The sequence below is a fragment of the Sceloporus occidentalis genome, unplaced genomic scaffold (genome assembly GCF_023333645.1).
Source record: "Sceloporus occidentalis isolate IW3139 unplaced genomic scaffold, rSceOcc1.0.p SCAF_6, whole genome shotgun sequence".
Classification (NCBI taxonomy): Eukaryota; Metazoa; Chordata; class Lepidosauria; order Squamata; family Phrynosomatidae; genus Sceloporus; species Sceloporus occidentalis.
In genome coordinates this window covers 111,779,919-111,805,041 of record NW_028316986.1, presented here as the reverse complement: position 1 = coordinate 111,805,041, position 25,123 = coordinate 111,779,919, and positions in this window count along the sequence as shown.

Here is a 25,123-nt window from a genome sequence, read left to right as displayed (position 1 = left end):
GGTCACTTCCCTCCAGGATGAAAAGGTGCCATTGTTGAGCACCCTTTGGGTTCGGCCGGTCAACCAGTTACATTTTACAAGCTTGTTTGCAAGAATGTCATGGGAAACCTTGTTAAAGGCCTTACTGAAATCAAGATATACTATATCCATAGCATTCCCTTCATCTACCAAGCTCGTAATTTTATCAAATCTCTTTTATCAAAGAGATTAGATTTAAACCGCTTTGATCTAATTTGGAAAAGCGGTATATAAATAAACATTATTATTATTATTATTATTACTTGTTTCTCTGAAACCCATGTTGACTTTTTGTGATTATGGTATTACCTTCTAGATGTTCACAGACTCTCTGTTTAATGATCTGCTCCAGAATCTTTCCTAGAACTGATGTCAGACTAACTGGACGATAATTGTTGGGATCCTCTTTTTCCCCCCTTTTTGAAGATGGGAACAATGTTTGCCCTTCTCCAGTCTGCTGGATTTCTCCTGTTTTCCAGGCGTTTTCAAATATGATTGCCAATGGCTCCGATATTACATTTGCCAGTTCTTTTAGTACCCTTGGTTCATCTGGTCCTGGAGACTTAAATTCACTTAGATTAACAAGGTATTCCTCTATTGCTGCTTTTAAAAGTTTGTGGGGTGCTGCAAGAATGAGGGAATACTTCCTCTTGAACTTGCAGAAGCTGCTTCTACAGGCATAATGACAGTGATGGATACCACTCAGGCTTACTTAAGTCTTAAGTCTTAACTTAAGTCTTACTTATTGTAATGGGTCTTCTCTATATTAAATCTGGATCCAACCCTATGAGCTGTGTGGGAAATTAAACTCACCTAAACATTTCCCTCTGAACTGTGTGGGGCTTATAGTTTTAGAGTGCTGCCCTATGCCCTAGGTGTAAGCCCCACTAAGTACAGTAAAATTTGCTTTCATGGCCGGCATCCATGGTTTTTTGTGTATTTTTCGGGCTATGTGGCCATGTTCTATGTTCAGACTATGTGGCCATGTTCATAGCCCGAAAACCCCACAAAAAAACGTAAGTACAGTAACTTGTTCACAAGTGACTCCTTATAAGGTTGCATAAATGTCACCTATTTAAGGTCAGCTTAGCCAGTGGCAATTCTTGAACTGACAGTAAACAAGAACTGCATTTTTAAATGAGTATGGATTGTGATACTGGGCCAGTCTTCATGTAAGTGTATTATGTGAATTGATGTGCATTTTCACACGTTCACATTGATGGTTAATTGTCTTCACTTTCCTGCACAAATCCACATTTATTTGCATCTGTTCACCCTCTCTCTGCTGAAAATGTGCACCCATTCGAATGCATGCAAAGCAGGTGGAAGACTCATGTGCCATAACGTGCATTTCTGTGGATTTCAGTGGATACGCTGGAAAAAACCACAAAATCTTTTTCTGTGGAGGTTTTTTTTGCGAGGGGCTCTGCAAAATGTCCAACCCCTCATGAATTGCATTTGCCTGGATCACATTCTATTCAACTGCAATGGGGAGTATTTTAAATATGTAGACTAGCTCCCAGTGTCTTCCCCAAAGTAATTAAGAAAAACACTTATTTATGAATGTTGCTCCTCCTAAAAAAAAGTTTTACAATTCTTATTTCATTTAGCAAGGATAAGGATATGTGTTCCTCCAGCTGTTGATGGACTGCAGCTCTTATTAGTTCTTACCTCATACTGACTGACATGGGTATTGTAGGTTCAGAATTAACTAGAGGCCCAAAGATTTCCCCAGCTGTAACAGGTTTTTCCCCCAAATTTCAGGGGGAAAGTCCAGCTGGGAAGGGTAGTAGCTGAACCAAGTGAGGAACAGAAGAGGCTGTGACTTGTGAAGTACTCCAGCACCCAGGAATAAAAGGAGCAAGAGCAAGGGTGGAGGGATTTTGGGGTGCCCTGACAGCTGCATTCTGGACAGCAGAGTGGGGAAGAAGGCTTGATACATCTTACCTTTACAAAAAAGTTGAAAGTGTTGAGAAGCAAGTACATTCATGAGAGAATAAACCAAAATTCCTAATTAAGCAATACTTTTATTGCAGCCTCCACCTGAGAGAAGTCACAAAGCAAACTTTCAGTTTAACAAGATGTCTTCATTGGACTAAGTCAGTGATGGTGAATCTTTTACGGACACAGTGCTCAAACTCAGTGGGATTCCCATACCAGGTGTCACCTGTTGCCAGGGGCAGGACTTCCACCTTCCAGGGATGGGACTTATGGGGGGAAAGCCCAAGGCACACTCTCTCAGCCTCAGGCTATCCGTAGCAAACCTCCTTCTGATGAAACTTGCCAAGAAAACTCCATGATAGTTTCACCTTAGGGTTGCTATAGGTCAGAAATGATTTGAAGGCACTACACACACAAGTCATGCTCTCTCAGCCTCAAAGGATGGCAGTGGAAATCCCCCCCGATGAAGCTTGCCTCATGATAGTTTCACCTAAGTTTTGCCAGGAACGACTTGAAGGTGCACACCTTCTCCCCCAAGGCACACGTTCTCAGTCTCAGGCTAGCAATAGCAACCCCCTCCCCCCCAAAAAAAAAGAAAAAAGAAAAGAAAAAGAAACCTGCCAAGAAAACTCCAATATAGTTTCACCTTAGGATCTCCATAAGTCAGACTTTTTCTCCACATGCCACTCTGATGGGCAATTCCATGGTTTGCCATGGCTGGACTAGGTGATATAAAAATACAGGGGATTAGAGAAGAAGCCATAGATAGGTAGATAGACAGATATAAAGAAAGGCAGACATAAATATTATTCCTACAAGGACTAGATTTAGCAAATGATTTTAGTCTTGAAAGCTCTCTAGAAAAAGGCATATACATACTATAACAGTGTTAAAGCAAGGAGAATAAGGGATGTGGAAGAGTTAATAGACTCAGGAGCCTATTGCATGAGGTTAAAAGAATGGCTTAGCTTTCCCAAATTCAGTGCTAATTCAGGAGGCAGCTGGTTCCTATCACACATAAATCATCACCTGGGACCATCCCAGATGCAGCCAGGGTTGTCTAAGCTGCTTCCGCAGCCATTTTTAGAAGTTGGAAGCTTCTGTGTTGAAAAAGACTTGTAAAAATGGCAGTGGAAGCAACTTAGATGACCCTGGCTGCATCCAGGATGGACCCGCGTGGCGATTCGATGTTGATTTATGTGTAATAGGAACTGGCTGCCTCCTGAATTAGCAATGAATTTGGGAAAGGTAAGCCACTCTTTTAACCCTATGCAATAGGGTCCTCAGTTATGCCTTGCTAAAAAGAGGTGAGGTGGTTATAGACCTGCCTGACAAGAAATGAATAGCCACTCTTTTTCATTCAGCTTTAAGCATTGCTTATACACTAACACCCTCCCCAAAACACCTACATTTAAAATCCTAAAATATAACTTCCAACAGTATCAAGTTTAAATGATTCTTAGAGTAGTACCAGTCAGTCTGTGTAGACACTCTCTTATATCTACGTATGAAAAAATGCTTACTTTCAGTGGGCAGGTGCACAAAAATACTGAAAGATGGACAATTGCTAGAGCTTGAAAGCTGCATTGGCCCTCTCAGAATCTTGAAGGAATATACCCCAGCACTGGATTTCCCCCCTAAAATGAACTCAAAAAGTGTTTAGGCAGCATTGGGGGAAACATGTGTTTTTGCACTTCTTAGTGTCAGGCTTACATCTGGGTTTAGAAAAGCAGGGGAATGTGAAAAACAGTAGATTTGTTACAAGCAGAGTCATTAGTATATAAAAGCAAAAGGTGAGCAACAATCAGTCTCATCCTGCCATCCCATATAAACTATTTTTAGTAGCGAAGATAAAGCAGGGTTAGTTTTACTAAAGGCTTTAACTAAAGGTTAAACACTAACAGTTTCATAATATCTCATGGTAAGAGCTTCTGAAAGGAGAGTATCACATGCACATTTTTTACCTGATCCAGGCACGGGACGCGATCGGGTTGCAATGGGGGCAAACGTGTGTTATCACACACAAAATTGCTGCTGCACTGCCAGCCACCCACCATCTGTCCCTGAGCTGTGCTTATCCCACCGATTTTGCAAGGACAAAAGCTTTCTGTCCTTCAGAATTGGCTGGCTCAGGGACAGGTAGTGGTTGGCCAGCAGTGCAACAGCAATTTCATGTGCGATAACACCTGTTTTTTCCTGTTGCAGCCCAATCCCATCCAGTGCCCCGGATTGGGCAAAAGAGTAAATGTGATGATCTAAAATGTGCTCTTCAAACATGGAAGAGAGAGATAGACACTCACCTTTACAAGATGGAGGATGAATAGACTAAATGATGAAGGAAGACACAGGGTATGGGTAAAACCAACAAATAGGAAATTACATTACTAAATGTGTTATCTGAATTTTTAGAGAATCTTAGAGACACGCACATCAGCAGCTACAGAGCCAGCATGATGTAGTATTTTGAGCATGGAGACTAGGATTTGAATTCTTGCTTCACCATAGAAACTCATTAGGTAACCTTAGACTAATCACACTCTCTGAGCACTAGAGGGAGGCACTGGCAAAAACCCCTCTGAACAAATCGTGCCAAGAAAACCCTGTGATAGGCATGCCTTAGGGTCATAGAAGCCATAGATCAGAAATGGCTTGAACACCACTATAACAGCAGCATCATCAACAACAGCAACTGAGCAGCTATTGAGTAGAGGCATACCAGGGGTGCTACCTCTCACATGAAAAGGTCTCTCTTAACCTAAAAAAGTACAGGGTTCATCAAAATATGGTAAAAGTGTTAATTAAGATTGTGTATTTAGAGGATTGGGGCATGTATTTATTTATTTTTTTTAAAAAACTTGGTTACCACAAAAGGCAGTGGTAACTGATTGCCATCAAGCCTGGAAAAGCAGGATGACCAATGAGAAGGAAGCCAAAGTCAACAACATTTGGTGTCTATTTTTTGGGGAAAAAACTAAAATAGCTTTCGTGGGGTGCTAGGGTCCCTTGGGGGTACTCAGAAACAGCTGTAGGAGCCACATGTGGTCCATCCTTGGTATTTGCCCACTCTGCTGTAAGAATAGGTCTAGGAAGGTTGATGTCAATGCAAGTTGCTCCGTTAGGGCAGATGGACTGTCCTCCTTACTCCATCCCTTCTGCCCATCTGATGGTCAGAAAGGATGATCGAGGTCATGCTGGAAGCTGGTTGAGGGACTATACTACAGTGTCATGGCAAAGGAAGGAGAACCACAAATTGTTGTCATCGCCCACTGTTAACTTCAGCTTCCTTTCTATTGACCACCCTGCCCTACAGTCCTAATCTCAGGAAGTCCAAAAAAGGAACTTTACCAAGCCATGCAAACAATGAATGTAGACTGGAACTTCAAAGCTATGTAGTGCCCTAGACTGGTACCCAGATGACTCGAATGGGATTTATGTACAAGAAATACTTCTTAGCATGTGACCTGTAAATGTCTCCTCTGCAGGGTGACAAATAGCCACTCTGTAATACGTTTCTTCTGACAAGCTGTTTTCCTCCTCCATCTCTTTTAGTGACATGATTCAAAAGGAACTACAGTCATTTTTCTCCAACAGACATAGCCTATTCTCTTCATTTTTGTCTCAGTAGCAGCCATTTGTCTCCAATAACTGCCATTTACTCTGACAACAGTCTCTTTCTGCCATATACAGTAATTCACTTGTCAACAATGGCCACATTTATTAAAAAACGAAACATCTCTGCAAGGTTTGTTTCCAAGACTTGAGCACTGTATCTGTTTCAACAGAAAAGCCCTTTCCTTCTGCTCAACAGATTGCACAACTGATACAATAATTCCATGATGGCTGGGGTATTCTGGAAGCTGAAGTCCAAAAAAGAGTAACATTTTCAGGCTCTGGTAAAGCCTATGCAAAGTCTACCGTCAGTGATTTGAGAGTCATTATTTGACAAAGCGTGATCTGACATCTAGATTAGTACAGAATGAAGAACTTGTGTTTTAACTTTTGTATTTTTTTAAATTGTACTGTGCTTTCAAATGGGTGTGATCCGCCTTAAATCCTGTGCTGGTAGAAAGGTCAGATAATAAACAAACAAACAAAAATAATAAATAAATATTTTGTAGTTCTCCAGATTGCTGTTTGAGGCAGTGTAGTTACAGGGTCTTGGCATGCATTACATTAATTAAAATGATTTAAATGTAATAATCATAATCATAATCATATTTATTTGTATTCTGCTTTTTCACAAAGGAATCAAAGCAGATTCTAACAATATAAATAAAACATCAAACAATTAAAAATTACAATTTGAAAACCCCAAAACCCCAACCCTCTCCCCAATCATAAAAATAGTGATCAACTCATAAAAAGAGATTAAACATCAAAAAATTTAAAACTGTCCAATAGGAATACACTAAAATTTTGGGCAGATTAGCGAAGAAATGAGTCTTCCTCTAGAATTTAAAAATTCAAAAGCAGTTGGTGTTTATCTTTTGAAAGAAAGCTGGGGACACTTCTGAAATTCTGTTTCAGTACTAGCTGGTGGAGTCTGGAAGTGGTGTCAAAAAAAGAGTACCGTACATTTTCCAAACTCTAATTGCTTGTACTTATGTCTCAGCAAATTAAAATGTTTCCCATTGTGGTTTGTCCAAAATACATTACTTAATCCTATAACTACTAAACTTAGCTGAATGTTCACCAACTTCAGGTGAACTTCTTGATGGTAAGAGCTATTCGACAGTAAAGTAGACTCCCACAGGGAGTCCTCAGTTGACCCTCCTTTCCTGGAATTTGATTATTGACATCTTAGGGGTACTTTAGTGGTCTGGTTCTCCCACTGGTTTGGAAGAGATGACTCTTCCAGTTCTATGATTTTATTATTATTGTCCATTATTTTAAATTCACCAAATGTCCATTTTTTCCATTTCAATTTTCTATGTGACTGACATTCTTAATCTGACATTTGAAATCAGATATGGGTGCCCTGTACTGTTTCATATAAAATATGGGTAGGGGCTGATGAAGTGTGGATATCTTAAACAAGTTTGCCTTTTGTCATTGCTTTGTTTTTGGTAAAGACTAAATATGAACTTTCATCAGCTGTCAACTGGCAGTAAAATTAAACATGGACAAGCAATACTACCTGTTTATTTGGTTATGCATCAGGGCAATCAAATATAGTGGTATGCCTATTTTTTTTAGAGCATTCCATAGCTCTTTGTGATCCATGCAGTCAAAGGCTTAGCTGTAGTCAATAAAGCACTAGTAGATTTTCTTTTGGAAGTCTCTGGTGTGCTCCATTAGCCATTATCACTAACATTACTACCTTAGATGCTTTAGAAAGCAGTCAAGATGGGTCTCTTCCAGCAGGCCTTCCCATCTGATTGTGTATAGAACAATCCCATTCACTTCAATGCTCCAGTTTATTGATTATACTCAGATGAATATTTTAATTGCTACTTTAATTATTAATTGTTGATTTTATTATTAAACTATGGGAAGGCCAAGGTTTTTGTTAGAATTATTATTGCTGATTGTAACTTTATTGTTTCTTATTGTCAATTATATTTTATCTAGTTGTAATCCCGCCTTGATCTGCAGGGAGAAGCGGGAAATATAAGCAAACTTATCATCATCATCATCATCATCATCATCATCATCTATTTGCAATGTGATCCCTAGTGCTTCTTCATTTCCTAAATCCAGCTTGCACCTCTGTAGAATTTAAAGCATGACTGTTTGCATGGGAAATTAGTGCAATGGTCCTGTAGTTACATCAATCTTTTGTGTCTCCTATTTGTGTATAGTAAGGTATATTGATTTTTTCCAGTCTGTGGACCACTGCTTTGTTTCTCATATATTTTGGCAGATTTTAGTTAGAACTGGATTCTGCCTCTGTGGATTGTGGCAGTTCTATTGGTATGTCATCTGTTCCTGGTGATTTATACCTTGCAATTGCTTTAAGTGTGGCTTTCACTTCACTTTCCAAAATTTGGAGTTAATCATATATTACTTCTTCCCAGGTGTCATTTATCCTTTCACATTTTTATATAAATCGTCTGTGCATTGTTTCCTTTTTCTTTTAAATTTTATCTTGGTTGTGCATCATGTTGCCCTTCTGATTGTAGAGCAAGTACATCCTTGGTTTAAATTTCTCCTTGAATTCCTGAAACATGTGGAAGAAGTCTCTTGTTCTTCCTTTTTTGTTGTCAGCTTGCTTTTTTCTCCATTGATTGTTGTAGAAATTCTCTTTGCCCTGGTGCACTAATCATTGGACAGTAACATTCATGGTTCTGATTTTGATCCTGTCTCCCTTTGTTTTTGCTTCTTGTCTTTCTTTAACTTCAAGAAGTTAAACACTTCAAGGTTTCATTTGTCATCCATTGTTTCTTCTCCACAATTATTGTATTTCTGCATTACTCTTTGATTGTGTCACTGGTTCCCAATCAACTTGAATTAATAATGCAAATATATTTTTCATACTTTATTTAAATTCTGTTGGCATGTTTTCCAGGTCATATTTTGGCAAGGTTATTGATCTAGTATTCTTCTTTGGCATTATTTTGGATATTAGTAGTTCATGGTCTGTGCTGCAGTCTGTGCCTGGTCTCGTTTTTTCACCAGAATGGAGTTTCTCCATCTTCTGTTCCCTATTATGTAATCTATCTGGGTTTTGTGCTGCCCATCCAGTGGTGTCCATGTGTACAGTCTTCTCTCTTGTTGTATAAAGATGACATTTGCGATAAATAGATGGCTGACCTTGCAGAACTCTATCAGTCAATCTTCTGCTTCGTTTCTTGAATCAAGCCCGTATCTCCCTATTGTTTGATTCTGCTCTGTTTCCTACTTTGACATTCCAATCTCCTTTGATTATAAAGCAGTCCTATTTTAGCGTATTTTAATTCCTTCCTGGACTCTGTTGTAGACTCTCAATGTCTTCTGTCTCTGCTTCTGTCATTGGCACACGTACTTGGATTATGGTGATATTTATTGGCTTTCCCTGAAGCCTTATTGACATTATTCAGTCTGATTTTATATTATAACTTTTTATTGATTTTGCTATGTCTTTGCTCACTATTAATGCTATTCTGTTCTTTTTCCTTTTTTTATTTTCGGATTAGAAGACTGTATAGTTATCCAACTCAAAATGTCCCTTTCCTGTGCATTTTCTCTCACTCACTCCTAGTACTGCTATGTTTGTATGTTCCATTTCCTTTTTTAGTATGTCTAGTTTCTCTTGACTCATGCTTCTAACATTCCATGTACTTATAACATGTATAGCACAACTACTTCTGCTTATTTTTGAATGCATATACTACATAGTTTCCCATCTTATCTAGTTTTTTTGTGTCCTTGACCACATCTCTATTTGTACTTGCCCTCTGCTCTGCCTATTTAGCTTTTTGTTTGTGTTCAGTCCCTCTCTCTTGTTCTGTCTTGGATGGTTCATCCTGGAGTTTTCTTGGTGAAAGGTTATCACAAGGAGGTTCACTTTTGTAACACAAGATAGCTATAGTGTCACCGCTATAGTGTCAGAAAGATCCTCCACCAGTGTCACCCACCACTACTGCTGCTGCCCAGTAGTTGCCACCTTAGAATACACTCTAGATCTCCCTTTTTGTATTCCCTTCTTATTCATCCCTCTTTATATAACGCTCTCTCTTTCCTCCTTCAGTCCTGTCCTCCCCACTTCTTTGCCTCCCTAGTCTCTCTTCCCTCAAGTCAGTCCTCCTTTTCCCCACTTCCTTCATATTTTCCAGGATGCAGTAGTATGCAATATGCTTTGTATTCCAAAATCCATATCCAAAACATTCCAAAATCAAAGCCTTTGAAACATTATGTTGGTGCTCAAAAGGTTTCTGTTTTTGGAGGGTTTTTTTTCCTTCCAGATTTTTGGATTGGGGTTGCTTAACTAGATGAGAACTATCATTAACATCTTGCTGCACCTGCAGTTTATCCACAAATTTTCTACAGACACATTATTTCCTGAGAAATAAGGAGTGTTTGTGAATTGGATATTCACATTACTTTAGTGATTCAGATCAAGGGCATTCACTTCCTCAACTACTACGTGTGTGCATTTCTGCTTTCAAGTTACCTATTGAACTGAGCTTTCTTAGACAAGAAATCTTCAGACTTCATGTGCTCTGAAACATTGTTGTTATGTGCCTTCAAGTCATTTCTGACTTATGATAACTCTACGACAAAACTATCATGGGTTTTTCTTGTCAAGATTTGCTCAGAAGGGGTTTGCCTTTGCCTTCTACTGAGGCTGAGAGAGTGTGTTTTGCCCAACGTCATCCAGTTGGGTTCCATGGTTGAGGAGGAATTTGAATCCTGGTCTCCAGAGTCATAGTCCAATGCCCAAACCACTGTACCATGCTGGTTCTCCTGCTAAAATGTACAACATAGATTATTTGGGAAGCCCACCTTCTTAGAAAGTATTTTAAAAACTAGGCAATATCGCCATCTGCTGCTGGCCTGCAGATCCAAAGTTTAAATGTATTAAAGGAAAGCCATATGGCCATGCAGCACAATATAACGACATCCAAAATCCACAAGAGTGCACAAACAAAATGCAAAAGTTATCAAATAAGCTTTCAAAACTCCACTGGATTCTTTATCAAGTGAAAGATGTTTAAAAAATCATGCAGGAGAAAAAAATCACAGGCCTACTTTTTATAGCAGATGCTGTTTCTGTTTTAATTCAGTTGTTTTGAAGGGACCTCAATGCAGATTTTATCTTTGTTGGATGTAAAAGTTTCTAAGGGGATTATCACATGGGAGGCTTATCGTGGTTAAAATGCTGGTAAAACAGTCCAGAAGCATGAAGATGTGATAGCTGGTTGTGCTTCTGAAGCATCACTGAAGCGTCCCCTCTCCTCTCCCATCAGCAAAGCATTTGCGGAACAGCCATTTCTTCAATAACGGGAACTTCTGTTATAAAGAAATGGCTGCTCTGCAAATGCTTTGCTGACAGGAGAGACAAGGGGATGCTTCAGCGACTCTTAAGAAGCATGACCAGCTATCGTACCTTTGTGCTTCTGGAGCGTTTTACCAGCATTTTAACCACGATAAGCTACAGTGTGATAATTTAGTAAGAGTTAACTCCCAGTCCATTAGCTCCCTCTTCTTAAAATTTACTCTGTTGTGATTTAAATAGTTTGTTTATGTTATTTTTATTATTAAAATATTTACGTGCTGCTCTTTATCATGGGATTTCAGTACAGATAAAACAATGCATACTGTATATACTCAACTATAAGCCGACTTCATGTATAAGTCGATGGCAGGTTTTGGGGCCAAAATTATGGATTTTGATATGACCGGTGGATAAGTCAAGGGTAAAACATAGGGGCATGTAACAAAAGATCTAAAGGATGAAGCAAGGGAAAACAATGCTAAAGAACTTACAAAACTCTAGCAGACATAACTATTTGTGCTCACACTGAAGTCTGGATGGATGAGAGACTAGAAGGGGGTCAGTGCTTCCAGGACAGATTATGCTCTTGCCTTTCACCAGGGATGGGTCCCTTTTTAATAAGAGCACTTGGTATAGGACTTACATTGCCCCATGGATAAGTCGATCCTGGTTTTTGAAATCAATTTTTTGATTAAAATTTCTAGACTTGTACATGAGTATATACAGTAATTTAAAATAATTCAACATTCCAGTTTAAGTGAAATTGAAATTTATCATCTTTCCAGGTTCCTTTAAAGGGTTCAAAATAATTGTTCTTGTTGACTTTGAATTATGATGACTTTATTAATGAGAGACCTCCAAAATCCCTGGTTATCAAATATCCTGCTGAAGTCTTGCAAATTCAGGATTGTGCCTTCCTTGATTGAGGCTATTCACCTGTAATGCAATCTTCTTCTTTTCTACTGCCTTAATCTTTACCAAGAATTATTGTCTTTTCCAGTAAATCACATCATCTCATTATATATGCAAAGTTTTGTCATCTTTGCTTCTAGTGAGAGTTCACGCTTGATTTGTTCTTGGAGACTCATTCATTTGTCTTTTTAGCAACCCACAATATCCATAGAACTTCTCTCTGGGACAACATGTCAAATGGGTTGAAATGTTTTCTATCAGCATTCTTTACTGTCCAGCTATCATGACCCTACATAGAAACTGGAGAATACTTTGGCTTGGTATTTAGGTGAACTGAGATCATACGTGTGGTGGTCTCAAGACATCCTTCACATAAGTGCTTGCTACATTTTAACCTATTTTATTGGAAGGATGGTGGTTCTTCTTAGATTCCTAAGGAATGTTTGGAAATATTACTTTTTGGCTATGCTGGTTGGAAGATTCTTAGATGTGTAGTCTAAAACGTAACTTTTCTGCACAAAATTCCTAATCATAATCTTTAAATTATTAGCTGCCCAAAGTTTTAGCTTGGTAGCAACTTGTGAATCTTGTCATCATCTTTCATGTCTTATCTGTAGCCTAGTGGTACATACAATATATATATATGTATATGTATATGTGTGTGTGTGTGTGTGTGTGTGTGTATATATATATATATGGTTTTTTAAAATGAATATATTTTCTGAAAATAAATTTTCTAGAAACTAACAAAAACTGGAAGAGTTGAAAATTGCCACAGCAAAGCAATTGCACTTCTTGCCTTTGACTGCTAGAGATCTTTTGCTTATTTTCATTTCCTAAAGGATGAATTGTACTAAAATGTTAGTGTACATTTTATAAACTCACCTTTTTATCAGCTGAATACAGAATGCTGTCATACTGTCATAAAAACTAGTTTATGCTAAACTAATTTGCTCTTTTCCAAGACTCTGTAAGTTGTGTGGATAAAGGAATAAACAAAACTAGGTGTGCATCTACACTGTAGAAATAATGCAGTTTCACATCACTTTAATTACCATGGCACCCCCCTACAGAATCCTAAGATTTGTACAGTAGTTTTGTGAGGCACCAGCACTCTTTGGCAAAGAAGGCTAAAGAGTTTGTAAAACTACAAAACCATGATTCCACAGGATGGAGCTACAGCACTTAAAGTGGTATCAAACTGCATTATTTCAACAGTGTAGATGCAGCCTGAGTTACAGTCACTAACCTTGAGATTAGAATCTACACCAGTCTAGATAGGTAGATTAAAACAAATCCAATGAGGAAAACTAAACTTGGATTTATATTAGAGGTTATAACTCTCACCAGTGCAGTTAGTACAAATTACAAGATTACCACTGACAGGATAGCTATATTTCTTATTGTTCTATCAGCAGGAGAAGACTGTGAGTGTTTGATTCTTTCTTATCCATTTTTATTTTCAAATAAATGTGCAAACCTGAAACAGGTGTCTTTGAAAAATCTGAACATGGATGGTTCGGTCAGTGGGGAAAATAGTTTAAAAGTGTGCCTTTTAAGAAAGGGGTTCAAAACATGCTTGAACATTCATGTGGGAATTAAAAATATATGATGTCTCATCGTATACAAAACAAGGACAAAAAGGAAATGCAAGTGGAATTTGGAGCAAGATAAAAATCAAGACTGAGAGATTTTCACATCTCTGCTACTTTTTTAAAAATATTGCCCCACTGGAACCTAATAGTGGTATAAAATTCAGAGAAGCATATCTGAACTGAGTCAGTATCTCCACATAACAGCAAAGTGTGAAAATGGTAAAATTGTCTTCCCCATCAGGCAGGTTGTTACTGATAATCAGTTTAATAAGTGGCTAGTTGCTGCCACTGTGTTAAATTACCCCCTAGCTCAATATCATGTCTAATTTTTCTCTCAGAATATATGAAACTGTGAATAAATAAGCAGACTAATCCCCAGTTGAGAGCCAGCATGGTGCAGTGGGTTGAACAATGGATGGGAAAGATTACCACACCCTGTGTGCTTATCTTGTTCTTCTCCTGTCTGTGAAGTGTAACGGACCTGTCATTTGGTATTAATGGAACTCCCATTAATATGAAATGATGGGTCCATTACACTTCACTGATGGGAGAACAGAATCAGTGTGTGGGATGTGATAATCTTTCCCCTGATTGAATAAATGGGATGGGATATGGACGGGAGCAAACCGCTTTGCTCCTGCCTTTACCCTCCATGTGATAATCTCCTGTGACTCTGGAGACCAGGGTTCAAATCCTTGCTTGGCCACTGGGTAGCCTTGGGCAAGTCACATTCTCTCAGTCTTGGGGAAGGCAAAGGCAAACCCACTCTGAACAAATCTTGCCAAGAAAATCCCATGATAGGTTTTATTTAGGGTTGTCATAAATCCGAATGACTTGAAGGCACAGAACAACAACAACCCTCAGTTTGTGCCCTTTGTTGTTAACTGTCAACTTCAACCCATGGTGACCCTATGTATGAGAGACATAGGGTCATCCTATCCTCAACCATCCCGCTCAACTCCTGTAGGCACATGGCTGTGGCTTCTCTGATTGAATCTATCCATCTTGAATGCAATTTTCCTCTTTTCTGATTGCCCTCTACTTTCCCAAGCATTATAGTGTTTTCTAGTGAGTCCTTTCTTCCCATGATATGGCCATAATACAACCTCAGTTAAGTCATCTTTGCTTCCAGGGAGAGTTCAGGAGTAATCTGCTCTAGGACTTTTTAGTGGTCCATGTTATACTCAGAACTCTTCTCCAGCACCACATGAATTGATTTTTTTCTCTATCTAGTTTTCTGTCCAGTTTTCACGACCATATATAGAAATGGGAAATATAATGGCATAGACAAGCCTAACTTTGGCATTTAATGATATATTTTTACACTTCATGATCTTGTTTAATTCTTCATAGCTTCCCTTCCTAGTCTTCGTCTGATTTCTTGGCTGCAGGGTCTGTTCTGATTGAGCCCAAGTATAGAGAATCCTGAACTATTTCAGTCTCCATCTCTACTTTAAAATTATGTAGATTCTCTATGGTTATAATTTTTGTTTTCTTGAACTTCAGCTGTAAACCTGTCTGTGTACTTTCTGCCTTGACCTTCTTCAATAATCTTTCCATATCTCTGATATTTTCTGCTAGTATTATGGTGTCATCTGCATATCTTAGGTTGTTGATGTTCCTCTAATTTTCATGCCTCCCTGCTCTGAGTCCAATCCTGAGGTTCTCAGCATACAAATTAAATAGATAGGGTGGCAGAATGCAGCTTTGCCTGCCCCCCTTTCCAATTGGAAACTACAGTGCGCCCGCGTCATACGCGGACACACCATATGTGGCTTTCAGCATACACCGAAAGCCGCCAGGGAGCCCATGGGAGCGTGTGGGGTGCAAGGGGCGGTACGTCCCATTAAGAGTAATGGGGCATGTGTCTGTGGCACGTGCGTGCTGCCGCACAAATGCACTGCAACGCAACGCTCCATGCCTGAGCCCCATTATTTATGTGGGGGGGAGATCCGGAATGGATCCCCCGCATAAAAAAGGGTGCACTGTATTCAGTTTCTGCATGTACATTCACCTTATTTGTCTCTCAAATGATTTGCTTACCTTGAGACTCTGTGTTGGTGAACATCTGTTTGACTACAGAAGACCAAAAGACAAGTCAGCAGACGTAAACTCCAGGAGCCCTGGTGTTTATGTCTGCTGTGGTTAAATGCCTGTACAGCAGCCATTCACTCACAAACCATAAGTTGTGAGTTCAATACCAGCAAAAGGGCTCAAGCTTGACTCAGGCTTGCATCCTTCCGAGGAGGTCACTAAAATGGGTACCCAGATTGTTGGGGGCAATTAGCTTACACTTTATAAACCACTTAGGGGGTGCTTAAGTACACTGATAAGCAATATAGAAATGTACTTGCTATTGCTATTATTTAAATGACAACTTAACTGATGAGCTACAAATGGAGTTGTCAGCTAAAATATAACAGCTGAATCAACATGCAACTCTATAATCTTTCTGCTTATTTATTAAGCACAACGTACAGTTTATATAGTTAAAGATGCCATATGTAGGATTATCTCTCATAATCTCACATAGACATTTCCAGTTTATGCAGATTCTCTTATCATAGACATTATATAGACTGGGCATATCTCTCCAACACATAGGTATGGGATTATATAAATTGATGTTCTTTACCACTGCAGTATACTACAAGCACCATTTATATACAATTGTGTAGTATGGGGAACTGACTCCCATCAATCACAGTGGCTGCTTCCTACTAAATGGGATTTGGAGAATTGGGACAACATTCACTGTATAGCATATAGGTTATACACATACATAAATCCCCAACAGGAATCTGGCCGGTAGTAAAATAAAACCGTGTAAAATCATTTAAAACATGACAATAACAATGCAAGTATAGCATGCACCCATTGCATTAAAAGTACATTTGGTTAAGTGCACCATTTTGCTATGCACTTGATGTTGGACAGTGTGTTGGACAGTGGGCTAGTTAAATGGTGCCCCTTATATAAAAATGACAACATCATCTTTGCTTTCTGGGATGTGTGTGTGTGTATTTTCCCCAATCTGTGGAGGGTTGAATCTGTGGATGTAGAAGCCATGGATACAGAGGGCCAACTGTATCTGGTGCGCACGGAACTTTTGTGAACTTATTTGAAAGGCAAACTAGCAATGTCTGAAGACTCTAGCAAATTTGGGTTATATAGCAAATTTGGGCTATACAGCTTATTTCTGTATGAAAGTATTTATTTATATATATAGGGGGCAGGGGGTTGGGGAGACCACCCAGTATATTCAGCCTGTAGAGACTCAGAGCAGCTTGCAACTCCAGATGGTTTATAGAGCCTGACATTAGTTAGTTTTACCCTGTAGTGCATCTTGCTGAGACTGTCTCAGCTTAACAGCTGCACAAGAACACAGTGACAGAAGGGGATATGCAACATATTTATAAACGAAAAATAAATTATTTCCTATGCTTTGGGGCACAAAGAAGCATCCTTCCTACAAATCAGGCAATGGTTTGAAATATTGAGGGGGGGGGGGGAGAGGCAAAAACAATATTTTGGATAATTTAACATTTATGTACAGCATCTCTAAAATGGGTTGGGCCTGTAGACTTATTCTGACTTCAGATGTCCACTACAAGGAAGCAGGTCTTTCTAATCATCTCATTCCTGTGTAATGTATGCAATTAATTATTTATATACATATAACTTGGGTTGTCTTAATTGGTCAATACATGTGAATGTTCTGCAAGGACTACTTTAGGCAGGTAAGGAAACTTTGGTGCGTTACAGACTGCCCCTTTGGGGTGGCCTGTAGGCGCTCCTTTCCCTGCCAGATTGGGGCCTCAGCTGCCAGAATGGCAGCCTCTGGGGCCCTGATCCACCGCTTTCCAGGCCGCAGTGAAGCGGCAAAAGGCCGCTTCCCCACAGCCTGGAAAGGGGTGTCCTTGGGGCTTCATGTCCCAAGGACACCCGACAGCGGTGGGGAAGAGGAGAAAGGGGCCACTCGACCTCTTTCTCCCTTGTGTCACTGGCGCAGCCGTCTAAAGGCTGCGCCAGCGACGCAAATTGTGGCAGGAGCTCTGTTTTGGAGCTCCTTCTAGCGCTGCGGAAAGGGTGCTCTATGCGCCCTCGTGCAGCACAAAGACGTCACGTCTGCACCGCCCCATTTGGAAGCGGCACATTCGTGACATAATGGCGGCCCTCATGAAGAATGGGCTCCGCCATTTTGTACGTCCTGGGGACGTATTAGGGTTATGTGCATGCATAAGGCACGCACTTTCCCTAACCCTAGTACATCCCCAGGATGTACTTTACGCCCGTCTGTAACGGGCCTTTGGCTCTCTAAATGTTTTGAACTTCCAACTCCCATAACAAATGGGAGGCTGGTTGAGGCTACTTTAAGTTGTCAGCCAAAACCTTCGAGAAGCTGATATTTAAATGACAAATAGAAACTAACTATGCAGAAGGTTCTTTTAATGGGGTGTGTACATGCTGTACTTGTATTGTTGTTGCTATGTTTTAAATGATTTTACACAGTTTCATTATATTATTGGCTAGATTCTTGTTGGGACATGGTGACTCAGTGGTTAAGATGCTGACTTGGATGATTGCAAGGTTGGCAGGTCGGCAGTTTGCGACCAAAGCACTGCTTGATGGAGTGAGCTCCCATCACTAGTCCCAGCTTCTGCCAACCTAGCAGTTTGAAAGCATGTAAAAGTGCAAGTAAATAAATAGGTACCACTTCAATGGGAAGGTAACAGCATTCTGTGCAGTCACGCTGGTCACATGATCACAGATTTGTCTTTGACAATGCTGGCTCCCTTGGTTTAGTAATGGAGATGAGCACTGCTCCCTACAGTCAGACACAACTTGACAATTGTGTCAAAGGGGAAACATTTACCTTTACCTTTATACACTATAGGACTTTTTCACATGTGGAAGATGTATCACCATTCCGAAAGAAGAAGAAAGTGGGGCCAATTCAGAAATAAACACAATTATGTGCCATCTCATCACACACAAAGACAAATAGCATCCATCCAAAGGAGAAAGCAGTGCCAATACGAAAGAATTCATCACATTACAGACCTATTTCAATTGTGAATTAACATGATTTTGCCTGCAGAGGGAGAATAGAATCGCGTCTGGAGGATTTTACATCTCTGGCCCCAAGGACTCCCCCCGCCCATTACAGCTGGCCAGAAATAAGGAAAGGCAGGAGGCATGCTCAGCGTCCTCATTGCCTTTCCTCCACTTCATAATTCCTCCAGAGAATACAGGGAGCCACAGGGAGCCAGAAGGAGAGAACTCGCAGCAAAGGATCTTGGGAATTATAGTCCGTTTTGACCATTTCCTGGCAGAGCATTAAATGGAGCTTTTCTGTTGTTGCTAATGTGCCTGCATGTCATTCCAGACTTATTTCAGAACCTATGCTGGGGTTTTCTGGGCAAGATTGCTTCAGAGGGGGGGTTGTACTCACTTTTCCCGCTTTGGTCTTTTCTCTCCGAAAAAGGGGGGCAGGGAACAGAGGAGGGAGAATGGGAAGAAAGGATATTATTATGTGCTTATAATGAAGGCAATCCAAGGCCATTCTACAGTTGTATTCCATACCAGGCAAAATCGAATTGACTGCACATTTGCAGTGGAACGGGATTTATAAATTCGCTAATTCTGCAAATTTACCTAACTCTGGGATGACCCACGATTCTGTTTGGAATGCATTCCAATTGCATTTGGTGTTATGTGATATTCTTTTGCATAATAAGGTGAAACCCCATGATTGCCTCCACATTGACCCTGGGATAAACTTCCAATTTTCCCTGTGTGAAAAAGTCCATAGTTACAGTGCAGTGCAATGAATCCGGTTCCAATCCCCCCAATCCTCAGTCACCAGAAAGCAGCCACTGATGGGAGTCAATTTCCCTGTCAATTGGGAAACAGCTGGCAGGTAGTTTGCTACCCAACCTTCTCTCTTGTCAGATCTAAGTACTCCACATGTTCCTTTCCTGGGTCCCTTTCACACTACACAAATAGGGCTATGATTCCACTTTAACTGGCATGGTTTCAAACTGGAATATTTCTGTAGTATGTTTTGGACCTAAAGGTGACCCTATAAAACCTGGTTTTAGCAAAATGTTATGAGATTTTTGAAGACAATTGTGTATCTACCTGTCTTTTCATTATAATGATGCCTAATAAGAGTTGTTGTTATTGTGGTTGATAATGATGTTTGCCTATAAATTGTTTCCACTTTATGGTGACCCTAAGGTGACCCTCCCATGGAGTTTTCTTGGCAAGATTTGTTGAGAGGAAATTTGACTTTGCTTTCCTCTGAGGCTGAGAGAGTGTGGTTTGCCCACAGGTTTCAGTTTGCCCACCTGGTTCAGAATAACATTGAGTGTTTATGCTTGCTTTACTAAGGGAGTGATCTTATGGTCCAGGGGCCATAGAATATAGTAGAGCTCTGGTTCATGGTAGGAGAGAGAGGTCTATACCTGGAGTGACAGCATAAAAGTTTGCAGAAACATCTCTGCTATCTATGCTTCAATAGAGAAGAGAGCAGCAGCGATGCATTCCAGACTAGGAGTGAAGGAAGCTTTGTCTTCTTGTTTCCTTAATGTGCTCCTGAAGTGGTAAAAGATGTTTACCAGCCCTAAAGCCAAGGGACTGAGTTTCCACAATTGCAACCCATGGATGGAAAGCTAAGCTACCACTCCTGAAGTGGCCAAAGAGGAAACAGGAAGAATATTGGCCTCACCTTCTGTCCTGCAAACATGACTTTGATATTGGCAGTGCATCACCAAAGACTGTTGAAATAACAACTAAATGGCTTCTAGAACAAATCAAGCCTGAATCAGAACAACTAAACTGAGGTTGTTGTACTTAGGGCACATCATGAGATGGCATGACTCATAAAAAAAAAAAAGATAATGTTCAGCAAAGTGGGTGGCAGCAGGAAAAGAAAAATACCACACCATAGATGGAGAGATAGCCACCATCCTGAGATTGCTAGGCCAGAGCAGGGCCGTTAGTGGTCAGTGTTCTTGCAGGTCTGTCATTCATAGGATCAAAGCCAACTTGACAAAAAATAACAAAATGACAACTATAACCAGCAATTCCATCCTACCTCTCCAGTCCTGTAATATAAATTAGCCCAGCATATTTGTAGACCATATTTCATAGAAAGGAACTGGCAAAACCACCTGTGAGTATTCCTTGCCTAAGAAAACAAACCCTATGAAGTTCATGTGGTCACCTTAAGTTTACAGGCAATGCGAAGGCACACAGACAGTTTTACCCTGTAGTGCATCTTGCTTAGACTGTCTCGGCTTAACAGCTGCACAAAACCACAGTGACAGAAGTTGTTCTGTTGTAATGATATATTTAGCCAGCAGATGGAGGACTTTATTAACTTAATGTAACTCTGTGTGTGTGCGCGTGTGCATGTGCGTGCATTTTACCTGTCTACGTATAGCATCCCCATGAATTTCCTAGCATTTTCTTAGGCAAGGAATATTCAGAGGTGGTTTTGCTGGTTCCTTCTTCTGGAATACAGCCTGCAGTGATCATCAATCCAAGTACTAACCAAGGCTGACCTAGCTTAACTCTCAAGATGCCTTTTGAGTATTTAGGCCAATGTAACAAGAGAACCTGTCTAATGCTGCTTTATTAGTTAGTGAACAGTACTGCTCAGTAACACCTTATTTTATGACACAAGGACACTTGTGCCTCTGCTGTGTTGACAAACCCCAAGGAGGTGAGGGAAATCTCCTGGCAAGACCTTGTCCCAGTCAATTAGAATTAATGTTTAGTTAACAGGCAATTATGATAACAAAAGGTGAGGGAATTTCAGAAAGCCTTTTCTGCTTAGAAACAAAGTCTCTGTAAGAAAGAAAAAAGAAAGAAAGAAAAAAGAAAAGAAAAAGATACCACTCCTCACTGAGTTCCTATGCACATTAAATGTGAGCTTTGCATCCCATTAAATTGATCCTTCATTTGCCTTCAAGTCAGTAGATCCTCCCCCTCCAGGGGCCCCAGCATCAGTTCCAAATATCCACAACCTCTCTCCGCCTTGTTTTGAAAAATAGCTTTAAAAAATTTAACAGTGCAGAGGGCCCTTTTAAAAAGCGAACTGCCATTCCTAGAGGCTTCCTGATGAAGGAATAATCCTTTTACCAAAAAAAGGAGTAGCCCAACAAGTCTGAAAGTTTTGAGCTTCACAAAACCAACTTCAGGTGTTAAATTGCTGGAGTAAGGAGACGGGATGCAAAATCTCATTATGCATATAAAATCAGATTGTAGGGGAAATAGTGTAGTTGCTATCTAATTATGTAATTGCTCAGTTATAGAGTTCTTGGAATTCTCCATTTGAATAGATCTCCTCTCTCCAAAACCCAGACTCTTTGTACCCTTTCTTCTATAACTATGCGGTTATCTTTGCAAGGTGTTGCAGACAGAATTTCTTTCCATGCTTTCATATTGGACCAGTTCAAGTACCCAGTTTTCCATGTGCATCATCAATGTTTATTTTAGCCATTATTTCTAGGGAAAATTAATAGCAACAATGAGTCCAGTGGCATTTACTCTCAGGTAATTATGCATAGGATGATAGCTATACTCCATATACTAAAGCATGATATTTTATTAATTGTCTGCCTGACTGTCATATCTTTGCTTTATGGAGCAGTTTTTAATCATAGTGTCACCATAGCTCTATTGAGTACAAATAATTATAAGAGTTTTTAACTAAATTTTTAACTGTTGGAATGCTACTCCTGGAATATGTCCACCAATGCCAGCTCGTCTTGTACTCATGTTTGGTTTCTGGGTTCTCTGGCTAGCTGCTGTGGATTATAGAATAATGGGCTAAATCAGCCTTTGGTCTGACCCAACATCACTCTTCTTACTTTCTTAAAAGTAAGGCATAAACTGAGATGAATTAGTAGATTGAACTAGTAGTGAAAAAACCATCCATATTTGGATGTTCCCTTATTTAGCAATAACACACTTTAATAATGAAGAGTTATTACAGCTCTCATTGCTTTTAGAAAATGTGTTAAGAAGACTTTTAAAGACCTAAACTTTCATATTATTTTATTTGTAGCATTGGGGTTTTTAAACTATTTTTAAGTTTTTAATGCTTGTTATCTTATAAATTAATTTTTTTTTTGAAATAAGGAAAATATTGATGCTTACTTCAAATGCTAGTAATATGACCCTAGCTAATCATGATGAGGTGAGCTTTAAAAGAAATCAAGTATACACATTTATCATTGGCTTGAATCCTACCCAAGCAGAGTAGAACCATTGAATCAATTAGATTTATCTATATGTTGCTTCACCATTTTACAATGGAATTGATGGGTTTACTTTTGCTCCAACAAACCAATAGGACAAGGTGATCAGATGTCATAATGACAAAAGAGGACAAGGCACCACAAAATATAGGGTATTCAAGAAAAATGTAGGACATTATCACATAAAAGACAAAAACATTAACATAAATATAAATTCATTTTTCTTAGTCATGCTCAAAATGGAAGACATTTTGAAATTCCTCCTAGACAGAAGGTGGAAATGGAGGACATGTCCTGAGGAAGGAAGACTTCTGGCCACCCTGCAATAAGATTTAAACCTTTATCTGTATGTATGTAATAATAATAATAATAATAATAATAATAATAATAAATTTTATTATATCTTCCACTTCTCCCTTCTGATCGAAGCAGGATTACAACAGTAAAAGCATCATAAAATATATACAAAATACATCAATCAAAACTAAAAAGGAGAAGAGTTGTTACAGTATTACTTACAGTTGTAAGAATCGAGTCATCATATTCAGATGTTCGAAATCAGATTAGAGGAGATATGTATGTATGTATCTATGCATTCTATGTCATGGTTTTACCTTTTCACCTGTAAACTACCCAGAAAACATTTGTTATTTTGTGGGGGATCCATAGTGTAAGTTAAATAAATTAAAGAAGTCATATTTATACATTGTTCAGTGTGGAGTTATCATATCAGGACAGGAGCAGCTCAATAGCAGAGGATAATACTTTGCAATCTAGATTTCATAGAATCATAGAATAACAGAGTTGGAAGAGACCGCAAGGGCCATCCAGTCCAACCCTCTGCCATGCAGGAATCCAAATAAAATCATCTTCGACAGATGGCCATCTAGCCTCTGTTTAAAGACCTCCAAGGAAGGAGACTCCACTACACTCCGAGGGAGTTTGTTCCACTGTTGGACAGCCCTTACTGTCAGGAAGTTCTTCCTAATGTTGAGGTGGAATCTCTTTTCTTGTAGCTTGCATCCATTGCTCCGGGTCCTAGTCTCTGGAGCAAGTGAAAATAAGTCAGCTCCCTCCTCAGTATGGCATCCCTTCAAGTATTTAAACAGGGCTATCATATCACCTCTTAACCTTCTCTTCTCCAGGCTAAACATCCCCAGCTCCTTAAGTCGTTCCTCATAGGACATGGTTTCTAGACCTTTCACCATTTTACTTGCCCTCCTGTCCGGGAAAGCAGCCAAAGGGCTGATAAGGCAGCTAGTTCTCAAACAAACAAAGCCCCTCCCAGCACAGCAAAGTCAGTGTGAGCTACACAGTCCTGGAGATTCACAGTAGTTCTACCAAAAGGGATTACCAATAGAATTGTCAGATGGTCCGAGGTTCAGGATAACAGATAGGCAGGTCGATAAAGCAGTCCAAGGTCAAGGTTTCCGGGTAGTCAAGACAAGAAGCCAAGGAGCCAGAGACAGAGTCTTTCCTCTAAAAGAGTCAGATATCCACTGGCAAAGAACCACACATGCTCCAGGTGCTTAAGAAGGCAAGGAGCTGGCCTTCAGCTGTGACTGATTACGAAGACGCTTCTGATAAAGCCTCCGAGATCTGCGAAGGCCCTCTCTTTCTGCTCGACGCTCATTGAAGGTAGGCACACTGCCCAGATCCTCCTCCATGTCCACAGCCTCGGCACCAGGCAAACTTGACTGCTGAACCTCTGGAGGGGCCATAGACTCTGCTCCAGCAGAACTAGGGCCAGCCTCTGGCTCCTCCATTACAGGTTCAAGCCCCAGGGGCTCTGGCTTCTCCATTACAGGTTCAGGTCCCAGGGGCTCTAGCTCATCCTCTGAGTCCTCCAAGCCGTCCTCTAGGCTGGGCATGACACCTCCTTTGGACACGTTCCAGTTTTTCAACATCCTTTTTGAATTGTGGCGTCCAGAACTGGACACAATATTCCAGGTGGGGCTTGACCAAGGCAGAATAGAGTGGCAGTATTACTTCCCTTGATCTAGATACGATACTCTTACTGATGCAGCCTAAAATTACATTGGCCTTTTTAGCTGCCGCATCACACTGTTCACTCATGTTCAGCTTGTGGTCTACTTATTGCAGCCTATCCCAGAAGCCGAGGTGATCAAACTGAGGCGGGTTACAGACCACCAAAAAGCGGCGGTCTGCACCCGCCCCTTTCCCTGCTGGATCGGGGCTTGGCCCCCTTCTTCTTTAGATGGCTGCGCCAGCAACGCAAAGCTGGAAGGAGCTCTGTTTCGGAGCTCCTTCCAGGGCCACGGAAAGGGCGCACTAGGCGCCCTTGCGCGGCCCCACTATGTCACAACCGCGCTGCCTCGTTTGGAGGCGGCGCGGTTGTGACGTAGTCATGGCGATGGCCGTGTGGAACGGCTGCCACCATTTTCTACATGCAGAGCGCATATTAGGGTTAGGGGCGTCCGGAAAGGACGCCCCTTTCTAACCCTAGT